General features: G+C 43.7%; 1 long non-coding RNA gene across 1 annotated transcript in view; it reads left to right on the plus strand.

Annotated features, from left to right (window-relative positions):
- The window catches only part of LOC142250485 (uncharacterized), a 197,896-nt gene extending 181,143 nt beyond the window's left edge, over positions 1-16,753 (plus strand). Inside the window, exon 3 of the long non-coding RNA XR_012725196.1 lies at positions 16,683-16,753. This is a non-coding gene — a long non-coding RNA (uncharacterized LOC142250485). The remainder of the gene's footprint in view (positions 1-16,682) is intronic.
- The last annotated feature ends 6,737 nt before the right edge of the window (positions 16,754-23,490 follow it).

Here is a 23,490-nt window from a genome sequence, read left to right on the forward strand (position 1 = left end):
GGCTAATCTTACTGCCAAAGTGTTTACAAAGTTACTTAAGGATTACAAAGTCAATGTTTTGGAGTGGCTATCACAAAGCCCTGACCTCAATCCTACTCAAAGTTTATGGGCAAAGCTGAGAAGGTAGGTGCCAGGTTGCGACTTACAAACATGGCTCAGTTACACCAATTCTGTCAAGAGGAATGGGCTCAAATTACTACCAATTACTGTGAGAAGCTTGTGGAAGGATATGAAAAAACATTTGACCCAAGTCACACAGTTTAAGGACAATGGAACCAAATACTAATGAAATGTATGCACTTTTGATTTGCAAGAAAGTAATAAAAATGCCTTAAAATATCTCCTGTATTTTGGTATATTGCCTCTGTGTGATTTCTATGGTAAAGCTTTGGCTGTCATTCTACTGGTAATAGGGTCTCTGCTTGTCACTACTCTAAGGCAGCTGCATGTTGCCCGCAACCCTCTTTCAGAGCTGAATGTGTCTCTCATGCTAAGAAATGTTGGGGACCTCTGGGCTAACAGTTCACACCATCTGTATGCTGATGTTTTTGACTGCTATGCAGAACTGCGTGGTGTAGCGCAGTAGAAGGTTTTAGAGATAATCACACAGCAAGACACACTGGGAAACACTGTTTTTTGTAGACTTGACTAATATATTTCACCACCTGTACACTGCTGTTTTTAACCACTAGGCAAAGCTGATGATGCAACATAGTATAAGGTTTCAAAGGTTTTGACACAGCCAGGCATTCTGGAAAATATTTTTTTGGCAGATTGGGCTAATAGATTACACTGCCTGTATGCTGCTGTTTTTGACCACTACGCAGTATAAGGTTCCCAAGATATTCACACAGCAAAGCACGCTGGATAACACTCTGTTTTTTGGTACATTGGGCTAATAGATTACTTTGCCTAAACACTGTTGTTTTTGATGGCTACGCAAAGCTGTGTGATGCAGCACTGTATTTCATTTAGAAATACATGCACCTATCACTGTCCTTCACGTCTACAGCATACTATCAATACAATGTATTTGTTTTTTCCTAACTGCACCTATCACTGTCCCTCTCTCCAACAGCGTACGCTTTCGATTCTAGTCAAGGCAAAATGGGGGTGCGGCCCGTGATCTGGCCTTTATATAGGCAAAGTCATAGGGTGTGGCGGCAAGTCAAAGCCATGCCAATACTTGACATGACTGCAATGGCTCCGGAAGTGCCCACAGCCTAAAAGCATTCTGATTGGCTGATCTGCAACCTTTCAACAAGTTTTATTTGGGTGACAAAAGGCTGTGTTCGGGGATCAGCATCGGACACAAGGTGGCCTGTACGGACCTCAAACTTTACAGTTTGAGTTCACTAATGCCTAGTCTTCTGTTCTTTTTCGGCATTTTCAGCACCTAGACCTTTATCGATCATAAGTTTCCTCTTTGACTGTGGCCCTTCAGATATCTGCTTTACTATGTTTTATTTCATTGGCAGCATTTGAATAATAATTTGTATTATTTCTCAAGCTTCTGTATTTTACTTTAAATTGCTAAATATAAAAGCTGATGAATTACATTTCAATACATCCAACCAAATTGACCAGCGTGAAACATTGCTTTGTTGAATGACATAACCACTCTTTTTTCCGGAAACATTTTTATCAAATGAAAAATGTATTCTTCTGTCAGATAATTGTTAATGCATATACGACTTGTTTCTTTCTCAGTGAAAAATAATGAGTTGAGGTAAAGCACTAAATCAGCCACCCAACCATCCAGTTTATTTAGCCTTCCCATAGCTCTTTACTGACACAAGCACATATATCAAGACAAGAAATTAACTTTCAAATGAAATTTTCCTCTGTTGCTAAAATTAAAATAAACCGTATGTGTTGATTTTTCATTTTTTGACTTTCCTACAGCTTTACTTATTTTTTATACGTTAAGATATCTTTTTCTACAATTACCATAGCAAAAATATATTTTACTCGTAACAAGTCGGAATCAAAAGATGATTTATTTACAAATATTTTAAAAACTAATCTATCAAGTTTCACATGGATCATATATAGTATAGAAGGGGAAAAATGAACTCCTTCCATTCTTAAGATTAAATGGAATATTTTATCCTCAAATGGAAACCGTCTCAAATGCGTTGACAGTCTCAAACATAACCTTTAGACATGCATTGATTACAGTGTCATGTTTTACATGAAAACGCTTAAATTGTTTTGACATCTAAAAATGGCTGCTTGCTTTAATCCATGTAGTTAACCCTTTAAGAACTCTACTTTTGGTGTCAAAGTCAGCATTAATTACTTAGTCTTTGCCTCTCTGTATTCTGCAAATTGTTACTTTTAGTTATCTTATTTGAACACTTTTTAAGTCATATTGGGTGATATTTAGGTGTAAAATCTTATAATGCCCCACATTTCTAATTTTATGCACAGATAATAAGAAAAACTGCAGACAGTACACCAAAAATTAGTGGAAAAAATGCTTTTTAGTTGCCCATTGTAGCACATTGTGCCATTAAAAAGACATCTTTCAACTAATTTTTTGTGTGCTGTTGCCAGTTGTTTTTCTTATTTGGATGGTTTGGTCATTGCTAGGGAGGCTTTGCACATCTATTGTTCTAAGGCTGCTGTGTTTTTGTTTTGTTATTTTTTTAATTACCGTATTTTTGACACACTCCAAATTTAGGGAACAAACAGGTGAAAGGAAAAATATGGGGTCTGTCTTATAATCCGGTGGTGTTTTACGGGAGGAAGGGGCAACAGCAGCGGTGGAGCGGGGTCACAGGAGGCAGGGGTAGTGGTGGAATTTGGCAAAGCTGCAGGTGGTGCAGTGGGTGTCCAAGATGCTCTGTCAGCAGTGTGGGCTTCAAAGAAATGGTGCCCGGAGTCGGCATGTGCACAGATTGAGCTATTGGTTCAATGACAAGCTGAGTTCTCATCTGCGCACGCACCACCTCTGGGCGCTATTTTCCCTAAGTTCCCTGCAGTGAGATCAATGGGCCAGAGGTGGAGCATGCGCAGATGAGATCTTGAGCCTATTTGCACACACGCTGACACCTGGCATCATTATTTGAAGCCTTCACCACCCACAGAGCATCTGGGATACCTGCTGCCCCACCTGCAGCATTGCCCTACTCCACACAGCTGTTACGCCCGGGTGGTGGATCCTCTGGGCCGTGCACCGGACTCCCCCAGTGAAGCAACATAGAGCTAACCCCTATACAGGGACTGTCCGGTCACCCCACCAGAGGGCCTAGGTGCACGGTTGCCGGAGCACTAAGCGGGAAAGGTCAGAGTCCTTTCCGGAAGCTGGAATGAGGAAGTCCCTGGGGACAAAGAGTTCCTCGTACCAGGTGTGATGACGGTGCCCGGGTACCGGTGGCAGGTAGAGACGTCAGTCGTGAGCAGAGTCCAACCGGTAGAGGAGGCTGAGGTCACCAGGTGAAGCCGAGGGTAGAAGGCAGATTCAGACTGCAGAAGATGGTGGCGTCTCAGCTGACAGTCTCCGTAGGACCACTCGGACAGGTTATGGTCAGGACCAGGTTTGCTTGGTAGAACTGGTTCTGTGGAAGACATAAAGTGAGAACGAGGCACAGCAAAGGGGACCTGAACTCCTAGCTACAGAACTCGTAGAACAGGCGATGCCCTAGAGGCAGGAAGCTCCTAAAATACCTGACCCTGACTGATGCAATATCCTGTTTAGGAGTGCTGGGTCTTTAAGAGGAGGTCAGTGACCGCGCGCGCACCCTAATGCGCATGCGCGATGCCCGGGTGCCGGAGGCCAGAGCAGGGAGCGGTGCCGAGGATGCAGGGGAGACAGACAGGGTGTCCTGGGTCGCAGAGGAGCGCCGGGAACGGGAGCCCGGGAGCCTGGAGGGTGCCGAGGAGGACTTGTGGCTGGAGGCAGGGGACCCGGGGGCCGGAGCGGTGAGTGGGGAACGGCGTCGGGGCCCAGGGATCGTGACAACAGCCAACACAACCCTCGCATCCAGCACAGCCCCTACAGTGCCTACAGCTAGCACAGCGCGCACAGCGCCCGCAGCCAGCACAGACCCTGCAGCCACCACAGTGCCTGAAGCCAGCACAGCCCTTGCAGCCAGCACAGCCCCACAGGCAGCACAGCCCTCACAGCCAGCGCCCATTCACCACCTCCCAGTAAGCTACATTAGGATTATAAAATGCACCCTTCATTTTCCTTCCAAATTTTTGGAGAAAAAGTGTGTCTTATAATCCAAAAATACTGTACATGCACATACATTTGTAGGGCAAGACTAAAATATATCTCCTCTTAAAAGAATCCACAATGATCACCAGAATAGGTCACATTACCCCCCGATAGAATGGACTATTCAGCAGTGCACTCAGCTTTCTCTAAAGCCCGCTTTACACATTGCAATGTATCTTACAATGTGTCGGCGGGGTCACGTCGTAAGTGACGCACATCCGGCATTGTAAGTTACATTGCAGTGTGTAACAGGTACGTGTGATTGCAATTGAACGGTAAAACGTTCATCGCATACACATCGTACCTTTCTCTAGAATTGCACGTCAGATTGTTCATCGTACCCAGGGTAGCACACATCGCAGTGTGTGCAACCCCGGGAATGATGAACAGATCATACCAGCGTCCTGCGGCTCCCGGCCCACAATGCGGAAGGAAGGAGGTGGGTGGGATGTTTACGTCCTGCTCAGCTCCGCCCCTTCGCTTCTATTGGCCGGCTGCCGCGTGACGTCGATGTGACGCCGAACATCCCTCCCACTCCAGGAAGTGGACGTTCGCCGCCCACATCGAGGTCGTATGGACGGGTAAGTACGTGTGACGCGGGTTACTCGTATGTGCGGCACATTCAACAAATTGAACGTGCTGCACATACAATGGGGGCATTGCAAATCACATACGAAATCGTATGCGAAATTGCAACGTGTAAAGCAGGCTTAATAGTCCCATAGAGAATGAATGGAGCTGCAGTCAAGCGTGTGCACGTTTATTCCATTTTAATGGAGATAAAAGTGTACCATTCTAACCTCCACTGATGTATAAATTATCTCCTAACCTGTGAATAGCTGATAACCTCTTTCAACTCCTTTAACGGGCAGAATATGCTGTGTTTATTAAGGAATGAACATTTAAGATATGTTATTTCACTGACAAAATCCAATTGGAGTGAGTTTAATGCGCTTAAAAAAAATCTAAAATCTGAAATGATGACAAGAATACATACATTAAAAATGAGGATAATCTCAAAAATTGATGGCAAGGTCAAGTGATAAATGACTTACTTGACCTTCAAAAGCAATGGTGACAACTGCCAATGACAGACATTTTGTGGTTCAAAATTGTTGCTTTTATTTAGAAAACTCCCAAGTAAACACTTAGGAGACACATTATAATGGACCTAATACAACTTCCATGTCTGACAGCATATCCAGTGATACTTTTTAGATTATATTTTTTCATGGTGGTATATATTAAATTTGAAATCCAACTATCTAATCCCTAAAAAAGTGCCCATTGGACAAAAGCAAGAGCGTGTCCCAACAATTAGAGGGAAGTGGGATGCTGATGTAAGACTGCTTAATGAGTTAATACACACGCCACTTCTGGGGTGGTGCACAAGTAGGGTCCAAAAAAGTCTCAAGTAGATGTAGAAATTTGGCACTCAAGATCAATGTGAATAGTGTTTTTTATTGTGAAAAACTTGTAGGACCAGCACAAGGACAGATATTTCAGTCAAAAGACCTTCATCAGTCTGAGTGCAGATGGTCCTCAGAAAGTATAGTAGCATGGCAAGCGGCGTAGCTGGATATGACGTGGTGTCCACCGCTGTCTATGTGGCAGTGCTACACCACTTGCTACGCTACTATACTTTCTGAGGACCCTCTGCAAGCACACTGATGAAGATATTTTGACCAAAATGTCTGTGCTTCTTCACAATAAACACCACTATTCACATTGATCTTGAGTGTCAAGTTTCTACATCTACGGAAGACTGCTTGAGTCACCATGATGCTGAGAATTATGGTTTAGGTTAATCCCTAATGGTCTTTTTGTGAACTTTGAAGCTTTTTAAAATGGAACCAGAAACATTCTTATCGGTTAATGAGAATGTGTAGGTAAACTTTAGTGATCCTTGTCAATAACGTCCCTATGCATTTCATCTTATAGATTATTACTGCCTAGAGTGATACAGAACTGGCAGTTATTGATTCAAATATATACTATTAGATGCAATATTGCAATGGCATGGTTGATAACCGCATGCAGGGGCCAAATAAAATTCTATATATAGAGACGAGGATACCTCCTCCTCTCTTCCAGTATCATCTAAGTGACCAATTTCCATCCAAAGAGAAATCCATGTTACAAGATTGGGGATAGTTCTGTTCTCAATTGCTTTAGTCAATGGTCTTCATTACTGGCAATTGGAGTTGAGTGAGTACCTAAACTATTTGTAGTCGCTATACTCATAACGAGTACTGTCTAATAGCATGTGCAATTCAAGTCAATGGGAAAAAGCTAGCAAAGTAATGAGTAACCTGAATTCCGCACTATTCGCTACTCACAAAAAAAGTACGGCATTCAGGAGGCTAGTTACATTGTAAGTATTCCCCATTGACGTGCATTGCAAATACTATTCAGAATGAATACGCAAGTATTAGGCAGTACTCGTTATGAGTATAGCAAGTACGAATAGTTTAGTACTCGCTCAACTCTAGTGGCAATTCCACAGGACTTATAGCAACTGACACAAAGGCATAAGTATTGAAGCAGTGAAAACATTCTAATGATGATATCGTTGGGTTAATCCACAGGGAGTAAATGCTAATAAGACTGTAACCTATTATGCATAATGAATAATATTGATCCATACTATAAGAGAGGTTTAGAGAATGGACAACAAGATAGAAACAAAGATGTCAAAGTGCTTGATCAAAAGTGCTTGATCTTACTGACAGTAATGAACGGGGAGATAAAAGAAATAAGGTCCTTGTATATCAAAATAGAAATCACATATCATTTCTGAAATATGACATAATAGTAATATATTGCTAACCTGTAGATAATGACAAATGATACTTCTCATAGGATTGGTGTTTAAATATAGATAAATAATAAACCAAGGAATATATTTCACCTACTATATGTGATAAAGAACAAAAAATGCACATGTAATCAGACGTAAGTAAATTTAGTCTTCTACCTTATTTAATTGCTACGAGGCAGCACGTCAAGCATTATAATATTGCTAAACAACCTATAAGTTCTCTTCCTATTTAATAAATTAAATCCTCCACTCGGCTAACAGTAATGTTAGATACTGTAAAGCATAATTATTTACACATATTTTAAAAAGGCAGATTACTGTAGGTAACGCAAAGCATGATGGTGAACCACATCGGTGTATAGAGTGGAAGCAGAGCACATGTAGTAGCCAATGAGACTCTCAATGGGCAATGGTGCTGATAATAAAAATAAACAGAAATTAAAACATATAAAAAATGTAATAGTAAAAAAAGAAGGGGAGAACATCATAATTGAACAATATATACATAAAGGTTATCAATAAAAAAAAGGTGAAAATGAATGACACATAAAATACAAAAAGCAGAGATAGTGGCATTACTATGGTACAGGACTAGTGGAGGGCATCTAAAGAGTGTCCGCAACATAATGATGTCCATGGTCATAGGTGCTAGTTTGAACATATAAAAAAACATAGCAAAAAGTTACAGGGTGTGACGGGATCACTAGGGACAGGGGAGTATAAACTGTTCATCAGGCTAGGAAAACCTTACCTTACCCTGATCCCAAAGATACATCTGAAGGTGACAATGTTTGTGCCGCCTTCCTTGCCCTAGCTCCTGAGCAAGTCTGGTCTAGTGGTTCGCCTCTCTATAGGGCCAAGATAAGAATGGTTAATCACACAAAAAAACAGATGTGGGGAAAACCAAAACTCGAACTTACAGAACTCACAGAGGTATAGACAATATGTAATCAAGAGAAAACTAAAGGGAGGGAGGAAATAATCAGACAACAAGAGTATTTCCACCACATACCAAGCAGCACACAGAAGTTTACCAGCAACAGAATATCAAAGCACAAGGACCGGGATCGCATAAATCTATCATTGGCATGGTAGACCAGACTTCGCCATCTTAAAACAGGAGGAGGCAACTGTAATAGATCTCCTGCAACATGTGACTCAAGCAGTATTCCACACGCTAGCAGAACTTAACTCCTGCAGGTCTGATTACTAACATGATCCCAGCTGGTCGATGCCATAGCCTGTCTGTGGAAGTCCAAATCATCATCATTTAAAGTGTCTAACTTTGCTGTGTGAATAGCATTAGATGTAGTCTTGACACACACCATGTGTCATAAATAGGGTCAAATAAATAATCAATATGGCCTACATGCAGCAAAATTAGCCCTAGTGGCTGGTATAAGGGGATCATAAGGCAGAAAGAATGTGTTGATTCATAATTACGTAGATATGATTTATGTGAGGAAGAGAGAATAAATGTGGGGAGGCAGTCACGATATAGCCCAGAGAAAACACAGAAGTCCATTGTATAACATAAAGAAGTAGGAGTAAAGTACCTGTCAGGTAAACTGTGTAACACTTAACAGAAAGTTAGTATACACCAGAAAGACAGATTACTAGAGATTACCCAAAGCTGAAAGAAAAGGAAGCAAAATGTAACCATGTATATTATAAATACAAGAAGGGGCACAATGGAATGTGCAGGACTTACCATAATGATGAGCCACGTCAGTGTATAGAGTTGAGGTAGAGCGCATGTAGTAGGCGTTGAGTATCACTATGGAAAATGGCACTGGTGTGCACCGCCGATGGAGGGGTTTAAAAAGACAGCCCAATAAGTCACTTTCATCATGAGAACGGTCGTAGCGTACAGACATTAGAGAGAGATGTGGAGTACAGGGTCCTTTCTGGGCACTTGTCTGTTAAAAGTGGTTGATTGGCAGGGGAAAGGGGTGCGTGTGTGGGGAGACTGTGCAACCCTGGAAAGAATGCAATGTAAAAATACATGGTAGAAGGGGAGAGAGAGATATGATGAGATCATTGGCAAGCAAATAACAACAAGAATTGATATAATGAAGGAAAATATAGGGACAGTGAGGTAGAAGACATAAGAATGGGAAAAGCAAAGAAGGGGAGGACAAGAAAGAATTCCCCATAGTGATTTTCATCGCCTATTACATACGGTCTACCTTCACTTTATGCACCGACATGGTTCACCATTGTGCTTTGTTTACCCTTCAGTAAACTGGATTTCTGAGTATACTTACATTCTGTTAAGCAAAATTGTTTGTGTTTTACATTCTGTTAAGTATCACACAGTTTACTGACAGTGTATGGGAAACACATCTGACAACCCACACAGTTTACCCCAGCACCTCCCAGTGTAGGCCAGGGACTAGAGCATAATTTCAAATCAAGTAAATTGTGAAAGGCTAGCTTACGGATTTTTAACCTATACAAAAATGGAGCCATGAAATCACCAGCTAAGATAAAAAATATCAAAATTTATTGAAGACTTATACAGAAAGGATATACAATACATGAAAAATCAAAGTGCATGGTGCAGGAGCACGAACTAATAGAGATACCACCAGTCAAAAATACATAGGGGGAGAATAAATATCTCCAATGGGATGTGCATGAACCCAGTATTAGGCTTCTGCCACACTCACGTGAAAATCACGCACGTGCCGAGAGACACGTATTTCCCCTGCGTGTTGCGTGCAGGTAAGTACGTGTCTCTGGTACGTGCGGGACACGTGTGTTCTACGTCTGCTATCCGCGATAGCACACGTAGAACCGGTAATTATTATACTCACCTGGTCCTTCCTGATGTCCGCGCTGCTGTCCGTGGTGCTGATCCTCGGTCTCCAGCCCTCCCGTCTCCCCGCTGCTGCTGCTGCCAGGCAGTGAAGTAAATATTCTATGAGATTAATGAGCGGCGGTCGGCAGCAAGAGGCAGCAGCGGCGGAGACAGGAGGGCAGGAGAAGGTGAGTTAATGTTTTTTTTATTTTTCACTGACACGTGTGTTTTCTCCGGCGCGTGTCACACGGGACCGCATCCACACTACACCCGTGTAGTACGGGTGCGGGCCGTGTGACACCCGTGCTGCCGGCGAAAAAACGGACATGTCAGCGCTTTGAAAAACGCACACACGTACAAACGCACACGGACACACATTCCATGTGGTTTTACGTGTGTGTGCCTGCTACCATAGGGTAGCATTGCTGTACGTGTCTCCGTGCCGCCGGTACGTGTAAAAAATGACAAACACGTACCGGAGGCACGGATGTGTGGCGCTAGCCTTTCACATATATAATCAGCAATAGAGAGTTAAAATAGGTCATCCATTGTGCACAATTGCATCAAGGCACACATGCTATACACTATTGGTAAGTGGTACTCCTGTAACCCCTGCACGGGTTTCGTGTGAGCTTCCTTGGTGGGGTCACACTTATTTCTGTCCTAATGAGCTTATATACCCTGACAGTGTATGTTTTAAATGGTCTTTGAACCGAAACATCATTTATTGTACACCATTTGCTTGGACCACTATTAAAAATATTTACCTTTGCATCGATTTTGAGTGCCGGATTGTTTTTGTAGTATAATATTTCATAGTCAAAAAAATTTCCTGAATGTCTTCCTAATTTTCAAGCGGTTGTTTGACAAGTAATTTTTTTTTACAAAATGATCATTAAAGGTTAAAAAAGTAAAAGAAGCAGTCACATCCCCAATCTTTTTATGACACTTCCCAGTCTCCCAATGGTCTCTACTTCGTGATACAGCAATGATGCCCAGACACCGAGACACGTGATCTCTGCAGCCATTAATTGGGTATAGCAATTCTTCGCCATTGTGATTGGCTGCAGAGTTACCATTTACCATGTTTTGTGGTTCTAATGCAAGAAATAGAAGTCATAAGCGGAAGTGGAATGCTTCCCCATTCTTTGTATGTTTCAAATATGTTTATGTGTAAAATAATTTTATGTTTCCTTTTGTCACTAAGAATGAGCATTGACTACGTATCTAACCACTGCATTTACATTATTAGTATTAAATGTTGTTTTGAAATTTTAATGGAAATTAATTGTGGAAAAATAAATCAAATAAACTTTAATTTCCATATTTTAAATTTACCATGTTGACTTCTCAAAAAAAAAAAGAAAAATATAAATCTTCAGATCATGCAGCACATTATGTCAGATAGACTCAAATTCTTCAGGTAAACAAAATATAGCTCAAAACTACTTTACTTTGTGCAAGTCTCAATGAGCTAATTTGGCTTTCACTGTTTCCTTTGAAGATTTATAGTATAAAGATGATTTCTCAATATGACTGCTGCTTTATTGTTGGAAAACTAGGTTAATAGGACTTCAAAAGTATAGAATTAGCTTAATTTGTTGCTTTATTTCTGTGCTCAGTTCACTGCATCACAGCATTTATAATTAGCATTGTGTTTGTTTTATTTAGTTTCTGACTACAATATACAGTACTTTAAAAAAACCCTGTATATACAGTATTTCAAAACATTAGTACACCCTTCATTATTAGTGATGAGCGAGTACTAAAAAGCTCGGGTGCTCGAGGCTCGGGCCGAGCATCCCAAGATACTCGCGTACTCGGCCCGAGCACCGAGCCCAATGTTACCTATGGGAGACCCGAGTATTTTTATGAAATGACCCCCGGCAGCATGTAGAAACCCTAAAAATGTCACAAAAGTCTCAGAAGAGTGCTCAAATAACATGGCAACAGCATCGGGAAGACCCCTTGAAGCATTTATCACTCAAAAGTCACAGCTGTGAACAATTTTGTCCGCGTTTTACGCCATTTTTACGGACTCACCAGAAAACCTTCCAAAATGACACCAAAATGAATTTTCATGGCGGAAATGTTAACGGCACATTCCCAATAGTGAGATAGAGCTGGTGTATGTTACTTTTTGAGATTAATACATGACAGATTTTACGTAAAACATTGTGTGGCACTCCGATGTCCAAAACGCACGTTTTGTGCTTTTTACTAACGATGTCGGTCATTTTTTTTTTCATTCTATCTCCCGTCGGTCGGTCTCGCTCTGTCTGTCTCTCTCTGTCTTGTCTGTCCCCCTCTCACAGTCTGTCGGTCAGTCTCCCCCCTCTCTCTTACTTACCGTTCCCCGATCACTGCCGCGGCGCTGCACGACTGTTCACTAAACTCCGGCGGCTTTTCCTCTTTTGAAAAAGCCGGCCGCTCATTAAACAATCTCGTATTCCCTGCTTTCCTGCTTTTCGGCGCCTATGATTGGTTGCAGTGAGATACGCCCCCACGCTGAGTGACAGGTGTCTCACTGCACCCAATCACAGCAGCCCTTGGGTGTGTGTATACTGTGCAGTGAAATAAATAAATAATTAAAAAAAACGGCGTGCGGTCCCCCCCAATTTTAATACCAGCCAGATAAAGCCATACGGCTGAAGGCTGGTATTCTCAGGATGGGGAGCTCCACGTTATGGGGAGCCCCCCAGCCTAACAATATCAGTCAGCAGCCGCCCAGAATTGCCGCATACATTAGATGCGACAGTTCTGGGACTGTACCCGGCTCTTCCCGATTTACCCTGGTGCGTTGGCAAATCGGGATAATAAGGAGTTAATGGCAGCCCATAGCTGCCACTAAATCCTAGATTAATCATGTCAGGCGTCTCCCCGAGATTCCTTCCATGATTAATGTGTAAGTGACAGTAAAAAAACACACAACTGAAAAATCCTTTATTAGAAATAAAAAACAATAACAAAGTTCCTCATCACCAATTTATTAACCCCGACAAACCCTCCATGTCCGGCGTAATCCACGGACCTCCAGCGTCGCGTCCAGCTCTGCTACATTCAGGTGACAGGAGCTGCAGAATACACCGCCGCTCCTGTCACCTCCACACAGCAACTGAGGTGAGTATCGCGATCAGCTGAGCTGTCACTGAGGTTACCTGGATGCAGCGGTGGCCACGGGTAAGGCTAGTTTCACACTTGTGTTGAACGGCATCCGTCACATTGCGTTGTGTAACGCATGTGACGGATGCCTTGCAAAAAGTGTGATAATAAAGGCCACGGATTCCAGTGAAATAACGCATTGTGTTAAGTTTTCTTTGGGCCGAGAGAGAGAGAGCACCCATCATCCCCGCGCACAGCCCGACATCACCGCACACAGCCCGACACCCCTGCACACATCCCCGCACACAGCCCGACATCCCCGCACACAGCCCGACATCCCCGCACACAGCCCGACATCCCCGCACACAGCCCGACACCCCCGCACACATCCCCGCACACATCCCCGCACACAGCCCGACACCCCCGCACACATCCCCGCACACAGCCCGACACCCCCGCACACATCCCCGCACACAGCCCGACATCCCCGCACACATCCCCGCACACAGCCCGACATCACCGCACACAGCCTGACATGCCCGCACACAGCCCGACATCCCCGCACACAGCCCGACACCCCCGCACACAGCCCGACACCCCTGCACACATCCCCGCACACATCCCCGCACACAGCCCGACATCCCCGCACACATCCCCGCATACAGCCCGACATCCCCGCACACAGCCCGACATGACCGCACACAGCCCGACATCCCCGCACACATCCCCGCACACATCCCCACACACAGCCCGACACCCCCGCACACATCCCCGCACACAGCCCGACACCCCCGCACACATCCCCGCACACAGCCCGACATCCCCGCACACAGCCCGACATCCCCGCACACAGCCCGACATCCCCGCACACAGTCCAACACCCCCGCACACATCCCCGCACACATCCCCGCACACAGCCCGACACCCCCGCACACATCCCCGCACACATCCCCGCACACAGCCCGACACCCCTGCACACAGCCCGACATCCCCGCACACATCCCCGCACACAGCCCGACATCACTGCACACAGCCCGACACCCCCGCACACATCCCCGCACACAGCCCGACACCCCCGCACACATCCCCGCACACAGCCCGACATCCCCGCACACAGCCCGACATCCCCGCACACAGCCCGACACCCCCGCACACATCCCCGCACGCAGCCCGACATCCCCGCACACAGCCCGACATCCCCGCACACAGCCCGACACCCCCGCACACATCCCCGCACACAGCCCGACATCCCCGCACACAGCCCGACATCACCGCACACAGCCCGACATCACCGCACACATCCCCACACACATCCCCGCACACAGCCCGACATCCCCGCACACATCCCCGCACACATCCCCGCACACATCCCCGCACACAGCCCGACATCCCCGCACACAGCCCGACATCCCCGCACACAGCCCGACATCCCCGCACACAGCCCGACATCACCGCACACAGCCCGACATCCCCGCACACATCCCCGCACACAGCCCGACACCCCCGCACACATCCCCGCACACAGCCCGACATCCCCGCACACATCCCCGCACACAGCCCGACATCCCCGCACACATCCCCGCACACAGCCCGACATCCCCGCACACAGCCTGACATCACCGCACACAGCCCGACATCCCCGCACACATCCCCGCACACATCCCCGCACACAGCCCGACACCCCCGCACACATCCCCGCACACAGCCCGACACCCCCGCACACATCCCCGCACACAGCCCGACATCCCCGCACACAGCCCGACATCCCCGCACACAGCCCGACATCCCCGCACACAGGCCGACATCCCCGCACACATCCCCGCACACAGCCCGACATCCCCGCACACAGCCCGACATCACCGCACACAGCCCGACACCCCTGCACACATCCCCGCACACAGCCCGACATCCCCGCACACAGCCCGACATCCCCGCACACAGCCCGACACCCCCGCACACATCCCCGCACACAGCCCGACATCCCCGCACACAGCCCGACATCCCCACACACAGCCCGACACCCCCGCACACATCCCCGCACACAGCCCGACATCCCCGCACACAGCCCGACATCCCCGCACACAGCCCGACATCCCCGCACACAGCCTGACACCCCCGCACACATCGCACACAGCCCGACATCCCCGCACACAGCCCGACACCCCCGCACACATCCCCGCACACAGCCTGACACTACAGCCCTCATCATTCCTGCACACATCCCGACACTACAGCACCCATCATCAGCTGCTGTCACTGAGGTTAATCGAGGCACCGCTGGATCCAGCGGTGGCCGTGAGTTACCTGACTGACAGCAGCTGATCTCGCTACTCACCTCAGTTGCTGTGTGAAGCTGACCGGAGCGGCGGTGTATTCTGCAGTTCCTATCACCTGCATGTAGCAGAGCTGGACCATCCTGGATTACGCCGGACATGGAGGGTTTGTCGGGGTTAATAAATTGGTGATGAGGGACTTTGTTAGTGTTTTTTATTTCTAATAAAGGATTTTTCGGGTGTGTGTGTTTTTTAACTCTAATTTACAGATTAATCATGGAAGGAATCTCGGGGAGACGCCTGACATGATTAATCTAGGATTTAGTGGCAGCTATGGGCTGCCAATAACTCCTTATTACCCCGATTTGCCAACGCACTAGGGTAAATCGGGAAGAGCCGGGTACAGTCCCAGAACTGTCGCATCTAATGTATGCGGCAATTCTGGGCGGCTGTTGGCTGATATTGTTAGGCTGGGGGGCTCCCCATAACATGGAGCTCCCCATCCTGAGAATACCAGCCTTCAGCCGTATGGCTTTATCTGGCTGGTATTAAAATTGGGGGGACTGCACGCCATTTTTTTTATTTATTTATTTATTTTATTGCACAGTATAGACACGCCCACCAGCTGCTGTGATTGGGTGCAGTGAGACACCTGTCACTCAGCGTGGGGGCGTGTCTCACTGCAACCAATCATAGGCGCCTGTGGGCGTGGAAAGCAGGGAATATGAGATGGCTGTGTACAGAGCACAGCGCGCCCGCCGGTATAAAGGCTCGGTCACGCTGTGCGGGCCGGCCAATCACTACAATTCCACAACTAACAGGGCTGTGGCATTGCAGTGGTCTGCCAGCCAATCCCTGCATGAGGGCTGGCTCTCAAATGAGCACCAACATGCAGGGATGAAGACCACGAGTACAGCACGAGTATCACGAGATTACTCGGTCCCCGCCGAGTAGCCCGAGTACAGTGCGAGTACCGAGTAGTAACAAGCATACTCGCTCATCACTATTCATTATATGTTATCATGAGACAACACTAAAGATATGACACTTTGATAAAATGTAGAATAGTCAGTGTGCAGTTTATATAACAGTGTAAATTTGATGTTCCCTCTAAATAACTCAACACACAGCCATTAATATCTAAATCACTGGCAATAAAACTGAGTACAACTCTAAGTAAAAATTGCCAAATTGTGCCCAAAGTATTAATATTTTGTGTGGCCACCATTATTTTTAAGCACTGCCTTAACTCTCGGGCATGAAGTTCACTAGAGCTTCACAGGAGCCACTGAAATCCTCTTCCATCCTTCATGACATCACGAAGGTGGTGAATGTTAAAGACCTTGCACTTCTCCATCTTCTATTTGTGAAATAGATGGAGAAAAGGAAAACGGATATAAGCCACGCTATAACCACAAGATCCAGAAGATTTGATTAAATCCCTTTTTATTTTCAAAGGTCAACGCGTTTCAGAGATATATCAATCTCCTTCATTGAGACCAAAGGAATCATACATCAGTAGCTGCCAAACAAAAGTCATATATAAATGTCCGCATTGCCACGTATGCATTTTCCAAGTATGAGCACCCGTGACTCCTAGCCATGACTCAGCAGTCAGAACGCAAAAAAAGTGTTTTAGTTGTAATAAAGAAAAAATATGTTTTTACATACAATACAATACAATGAAGTTGACATAAAGGGTTATTAAAAACTGCCAGAATAAACATGGATATTTTGTGTATCATTGGTGCGTGTAAAAAAAAACATTAAAACGAGAGAAAAAAACAGAGAGAAAAAGATTTTGAACTTTGTTGAGACAAAAAGGACCCGAACTTAAATTTCACTGTGAAACAGTGGATGTGAAATTACGGGTTAAAACCCCGGCTCTATAAAAGAACGGACTGTCAGTGAAGTGAGGTATCCGGAGTTTCATGAAACCATGTGTTGTGTTCAAAAAGGAGATATATTTTGCACAGAAATTAAAAAATATATTGATATGTATAAAATAAACAGTATATACATATCATGTAAAATGAAAAAATTAAAAATAATTTCCAATTATTTCCAATTGATGCTTTATCAAACGGAAAAGGTGAGAGAAGTGAAAATAAAAACATTTGAAACACGCATAAAAGGTTGGATGATTGAAGGCTTTAAATGTGACTCTGGGGAACTGTCTTTTCATATTGAAAAACCTTGGAGATTAAGGGAATCACTCTTAATCTCCAAGCACCTTCTCCCAATCACTCTCAGACTCATCCAGGTGTTCATTGGCAAACTTCAGATGGGCCTGCACATGTGCCTTTTTGTGCAGTGGGACTTTGCTGGCATTGCAGGATTTTAATCCATTACGGCATAATGTGTCACCAATGGTTTTCTTGGTGACAGTGGTCCCAGCTGCCTTGAGATAATTAACAAGTTCCCCCGTGTAGTTTTAGGCTGATTTCTCACCTTCCTCATGATCCTGGATATCCCACAAGGTGAGATTTTGCATGGACCCCCAGAGTGATGTGGATTGACACTCATTTTGTATTTATTCCATTTTCTTACTATTGCATCAATTGTCTCCTTCTCACCCAGCGTCTTACTTATGGTTTTGTAGCCCATTCCAGCCTTGTGCATGTCTATGATCTTGTCCCTGACATCCTTACAAAGCTCTTGGGTCTTGCCCATGTTGTAGAGGTTAGAGTCTGACTGATTGAGTCTGTGGACAGGAGGCTTTATACAGGTAACAATTTTAAGACAGCTGTAATTAATGCAGGAAAGGAGTTGATTAGAAGCTTCTAAGTGTCTGTAGGAGCCTGAACTCTTAATGGTTGGTAGGGGATCAAATACTTAATTCCGTCTGCAAAATGCAAATACATTTATATAAGTTATAAAATATTTCTGGATTTTATGTTTGATATTCTGTCTCTCACTGTTAAAATTAACCTACCTTGAAAATTATAGTTTGCTCATGTCTTTATCAGTGGGCAAACTTAGAAAATCAGCAAGGGATCAATTAATTATTTCCTCCACTGTATATATATATATATATATATATATATATATATATCTATATATATATATATATATATATATATATATATAGATATATATATATATATATATATATATATATATATAAAGACATTGTGCACAATTTTGATTTAAAAAGAAACACACAATAACACTAATAATGATTGTGAGGCAGCAGTTGAGCTGCTGCTTTTCTATTTTCTAATTTTTATTATCTTAGCTGTATGTGTAAGGAAGCAAATGGATTGTCTATCAAATTGGCGCTCACTGTGTGGAAAGAAAACAGCTTTCTCTCTGGTTCAAGTAGAATGTTTTCAAATGCAACTTGATTTATTATGTGTCCTGATGTTCCCTATTATAGAATCATAGACAATCTAGATTTCCTCGTGGGCAGTTCAAAGAAGGAAAACAGAATAGAGAACAAGTTGTCAATAAGAAAAGAAATAAAGCTCAAAAGCCAAAAATATACATATCAAATGTTTTTGCTCATGTAGTTTCCAGCTATTAAGTTAAGATAATTATATTTTTACACTGCTAAAAAGTGTCCTTTTGTAGGAAATAGTACATTTTATTAATTATCTATCTATCTCGATGTTAAAATATGCCTTTTTTATGCAAATTGACTTGTGATGAGCAGACCAGTGGCAGTTCCAATCCTTCGAGTTAGGCTTGACTTTAATTAAAGTTTGGTTGGGGACCTGACCTTGACCTGAACTTGACTCAGGATAGCAAACTCCAATATAAGTCAATCTACACCTGAACTTGTGTGCTTTAAAATGGCATCAAAATAGTCCTAGTAAGGTCTAGTGGTTTGCAAAATGAAGCAAAATAGGGACAATTGCCTTGCAAACAAATGCAGATAGGTAATAAATAATAAAAAAATAGACATGCAGTCCCACCTATTTTTCATAACCAAAGCTGGTACAGCAGCAGCTGCTGGCCTGCAACACTCACTTGTCAACTTTACCGTGCGGAGCTGCCGCCTGACCACCGTGCGGAGCTGCACCCCACCTACTGTCTCCTCCCCAAAATTCTATAAAATGTAAGCCCGCAAGGGCTGGGCCCTCTTCCCTCTGTACTAATCTGTCTACTGTAACTTGTATATGTATTCTGTATGTAACCCCTTTTCATGTTCAGCACCATGGAATTAATGGTGCTCTATAAATAAATAATAATAATAAAAATACCTTGGCTGGTTATCAAAAATAGAGGGGATATTTTTTTTTTCCAATGATTTAAAAAAAAAACAAAAACTCCAAAACATTAAATAACAGTCTGGGCTCTGCCCTACTTTTGATAACACGCCAAGGTTAAGCAAACAGCTGAAAGCTGGTATCAGCATGCGAAGGCCAATGGTAATGTGGCCCCACTGAGCCTGAAAATACTTGCCTGCAGCCACCCTAGAAGTGGCTCATCCATTAGATGTGCCAATTCGGGTGCTTTACTTGGCTCTTCCAGATAAACACATACAGGAAAAAAAGTTTATTTGAATAAACACTCCTAACACGCACTTGTTCACCAATTTACTAGTTAAAAAATCTTCGAAGTTCCAACAAAATCAAATTAGGGAATAATCCTACCCACACATGCTCTCATTAATCAATTAATTAATAAAAATAAATCCTGGAATTTCTGCCTTGATCGAAAGTAATGTCCCATGATGTCCATTGATTCCTGTGGAGCTGCATTTTAAGAACTTTCTCGGAACACAGCTCTATAGGTCACTGTTGGTCAGTGAGAAATTCCGTGCCTACCATTGACCGGCCGTAACCCCTATGCAGCCTTGGCCAGAGAACATTCTCAGAAAGAGGCTCCATAGGTTACTGCCGGTCACCAGGAAATTGGTTGATCTGATCAGAGTGAGATATGCATAATCGGCCCAATTCTCTTGAATAAGAGAATGTACAGCCATCTGCATTTGCCCTTAAAGGGATATTCTGCTCTCGTACATGTATGCCGTATCCACAGGATATTACATAATGCAAAGTACATGTGGATGTCACTGATGGGACCTACATCAGTCTGGAGAATGAGACACTGCTACTTTTTGTGGGGAGGTGGTATAATTCCTATGCACATGATTGGGAGTTTTGCCATCTCTTGACTGAAAGATGTCCTCATAGGTACCTCTAGTTGCTTTTTGACAAGTTGTGTTTAATGTTATTAATCCTAAGTTAACCTGGTGGCAGCTGAGGTTTACTGTTTCATACTCCATAAAAGTCACCAATGTTCTCCTGACTCAACTACTGTAGAGTTCCAAACCTCATTTCGCATAAATATCAGCACAAAAACTGTATGCCAGTATTTTCATAACGTGGATTTGTATTACTAAGCATGACTAAGTATGACTAAGCAGCTGAATGCAAACCTTTCATCACAAAGCACAATGTCAGGCTTTGGATGGATCGATTCAAAGCATTGCTTCTGAATAACAGCATCGGAAATGTGTACAGTGGAGTGTAAATGGGAGAATTTATTCAAGTGCAATTGAATTCTACTTGAATTTAAAAAAAATCCACATTCTGAAGAATACATTTTTTTATTAAATCAGCTCCACAAGAACTTAACAAAATGGTGGCAAGCTGTGACTGCTGTCTTTGTGAACAGGACAGCAATGAAATAAAGATTACAAGGAAAAAAACATACTAACCTCAATGCCCAACCTTCTGGCCACCACTGCTGCTCCCAGCCTGCCATATGGTGCTCTGAACCTACATTGCATTGCATCTCTGGCCGAGTGTTAACTTTCTGCCAGGGTTTCTGGTTATGAATAAGCCCCATAATTCACTGCACATGCTCTGGGGACTATTTGTGGCCAGAAATCTTGGCCTAGAATGAATACTGGCCCGTGATTTCTTCACCCAAGTCCCAGAGGTCATTGCTCAGGTGTAGCTAAATCTGGGGACTAATTGCACTAGGAAGCCACTGGATAAGTGTGGACACTGGGCTAGATATGCAATGCAATGGATTACTAGACAGCAGGTAGGTAGCAAATGGAGAGGTGAGCAGTGAGGTGACTATAAGTATAATGTAGCATCTTATATTTTTTATGCTTCCAGGTCTGAAGAGACATCAGAACATCAAAAGAAACAGTAAATCTGCAGAGAATATCTTCTCTGTCATTCAAATTTCTCGGTAAAATCTGTATGAACCGGCAAATTTGATATTTGTCAGATCACCTCAAATCTAGTGATCTATTATTCTCACTACCCCCCCACCGGGTAAGACCCTATTGCGCTTTTTACTCCACAGTATTCCCAATAGATGTTAGTGTAGGTTTTACAATTTGTTTAAGTTTATACTTCTGATATGCACTGTAATTGATGCTTCATAAAAACACAATACACGCAGATAAAAAGATTTATTACTTACACATTTTTTCATACATTACACTCAATTTTACTTTATGAAAATATAGATAACATTAAAATGATCACATTCTTTTTTAATAGTGGTTCATCGAAAACACAAAAACCGCATATATAGCATATATAAGTTTCAATTTTTTTTTTTAACATGTTCACTTTGCATTCTAGGAGGGATGCATTCAGGCTCTTGAAATATCTCAGATGTAAAAATAAAAAATTGAAAATTGATTGAAAATACATTAACAGGTGTGTGCGTTGCCCTTTCAATAAGATGCCAGTGAACATTTTTTAACTGGAAGATGTAGTTCAGCAGTAGTTGAAGTGGCTGAGGTCGATTATCTGTAGCTGTAGATCTTTTTTTTAATACCTCTGTAATAATTTACTTTTTACTCTCATTTTAAAAGGTCTCAGCCATTTTTTATTTTAGTATCATTCAAGAGCCATTGGTAGATTCATTGAGATATAAAAACGAGTCCATCTACAGCTTGTATCTCCGATATTTCACAGGCTGCACAAAGATCACATCTATCTCTGTCTCTGAAGTGTTTCCCAGCTAGGTTGGTACTGTGTAAGCATGATTTAGTAAGCATATTTTTCTCTTTCCATAGCTATAGAACAGTATTCGCAGAGGTTTGCGTCTTACAAAAGTAAAATAAATACATATATGATATCTAACAATGTATTTTGCCACTAGTGACACACATTTCTGCATAAATGTCTATTATGTGCTTGTTTTCAATTCTACTAACAAGAATAGCATGCTGGTTATGGCCATTCTTTCATCTAAGAAAGCCTATACTACATTAGTTTAATCTTGATGAAGAGTTTAGCTCTTTTCATTGTAGATGAAAAGCTGCTGTATTTTAGTTATGATACTTCTCAGGATAGGTTACTAAATATATACACTGGAGAGCAAATATATTTTGCCTAGATTTCCACCTTTTGGATTTAGAACTGATTGACTGAATTTATTTTGTATTCTTCCAACTGTCATGGAACACACATGATGCAGTTTAGCAATTTTCTTGGCCGATATACCATTATGAACAATGATGATGAACATATGATGTGGTTTTTCTTTTGTTAGAAATTTTTCTTCATGGCTTCTCCATGATTAGAACCAGTGGCCTTTCACTTGGGAAACAAGAAAAACAGATGTGGTACCGCACTGTTACGAGGGGGACCCGGGGAAGCGTGCCAAGATGGTGAAGAGGCAGCTTCCGCTGGTCAAGGTCCACTGTGTGGTGTATGGGACCGCTGCTATGGTCATAAGAGAGTGAGCGGGTTGTTGCTGATGATCGTCTGTTACGTAACAGACGATCTGCGTACACCGGCTCACCCTAACCCGTGAGGGTTGTATGGGATGGGGTTTACAGCTCGGTGCACTTGTTGTACAAAGAAGCGGCGACCATGCACGTGTGCCAAAACGGAAGTCACGGAAACGTGGCACGAGGGTAGCACAGCGGTGCCCGCGCATGTGTGCTTCAATTACAAGGTGAGTTCGAGGAGGTCCTGAGGAGCTCACCGAAGGCAGGGACACGACCTGCAAAACAAGGAGCTGCCAGAGCAGCAAGGGGAAGCCTACAAGAAGACAATAATGCCTGTACAGCGGCGTAGCAGCACGCTGCCAGTCATCCAACAAAAGAGGACGGTCGCGCGCCGCTATATTGGAAAGCGGGGCTTTTAAGGAGGCGCAGCTCCACCCAAAGGCGGGCACGAGGCGGAGACGACGGATTTGACCCAATCGGGATCCACGACATCACAGCCTGGCCAATCAGGATTCACCACACCACCAGCCTCCTCATCAAGCCGTGTGATGTCAGTGGGCGAATCAAAACCTGCCACGTGGTGCAGATGCTCATTCTCCTGCCTCTGAGACA

The sequence above is a fragment of the Anomaloglossus baeobatrachus genome, chromosome 9 (genome assembly GCF_048569485.1).
Source record: "Anomaloglossus baeobatrachus isolate aAnoBae1 chromosome 9, aAnoBae1.hap1, whole genome shotgun sequence".
In the NCBI taxonomy this organism is placed as follows: Eukaryota; Metazoa; Chordata; class Amphibia; order Anura; family Aromobatidae; genus Anomaloglossus; species Anomaloglossus baeobatrachus.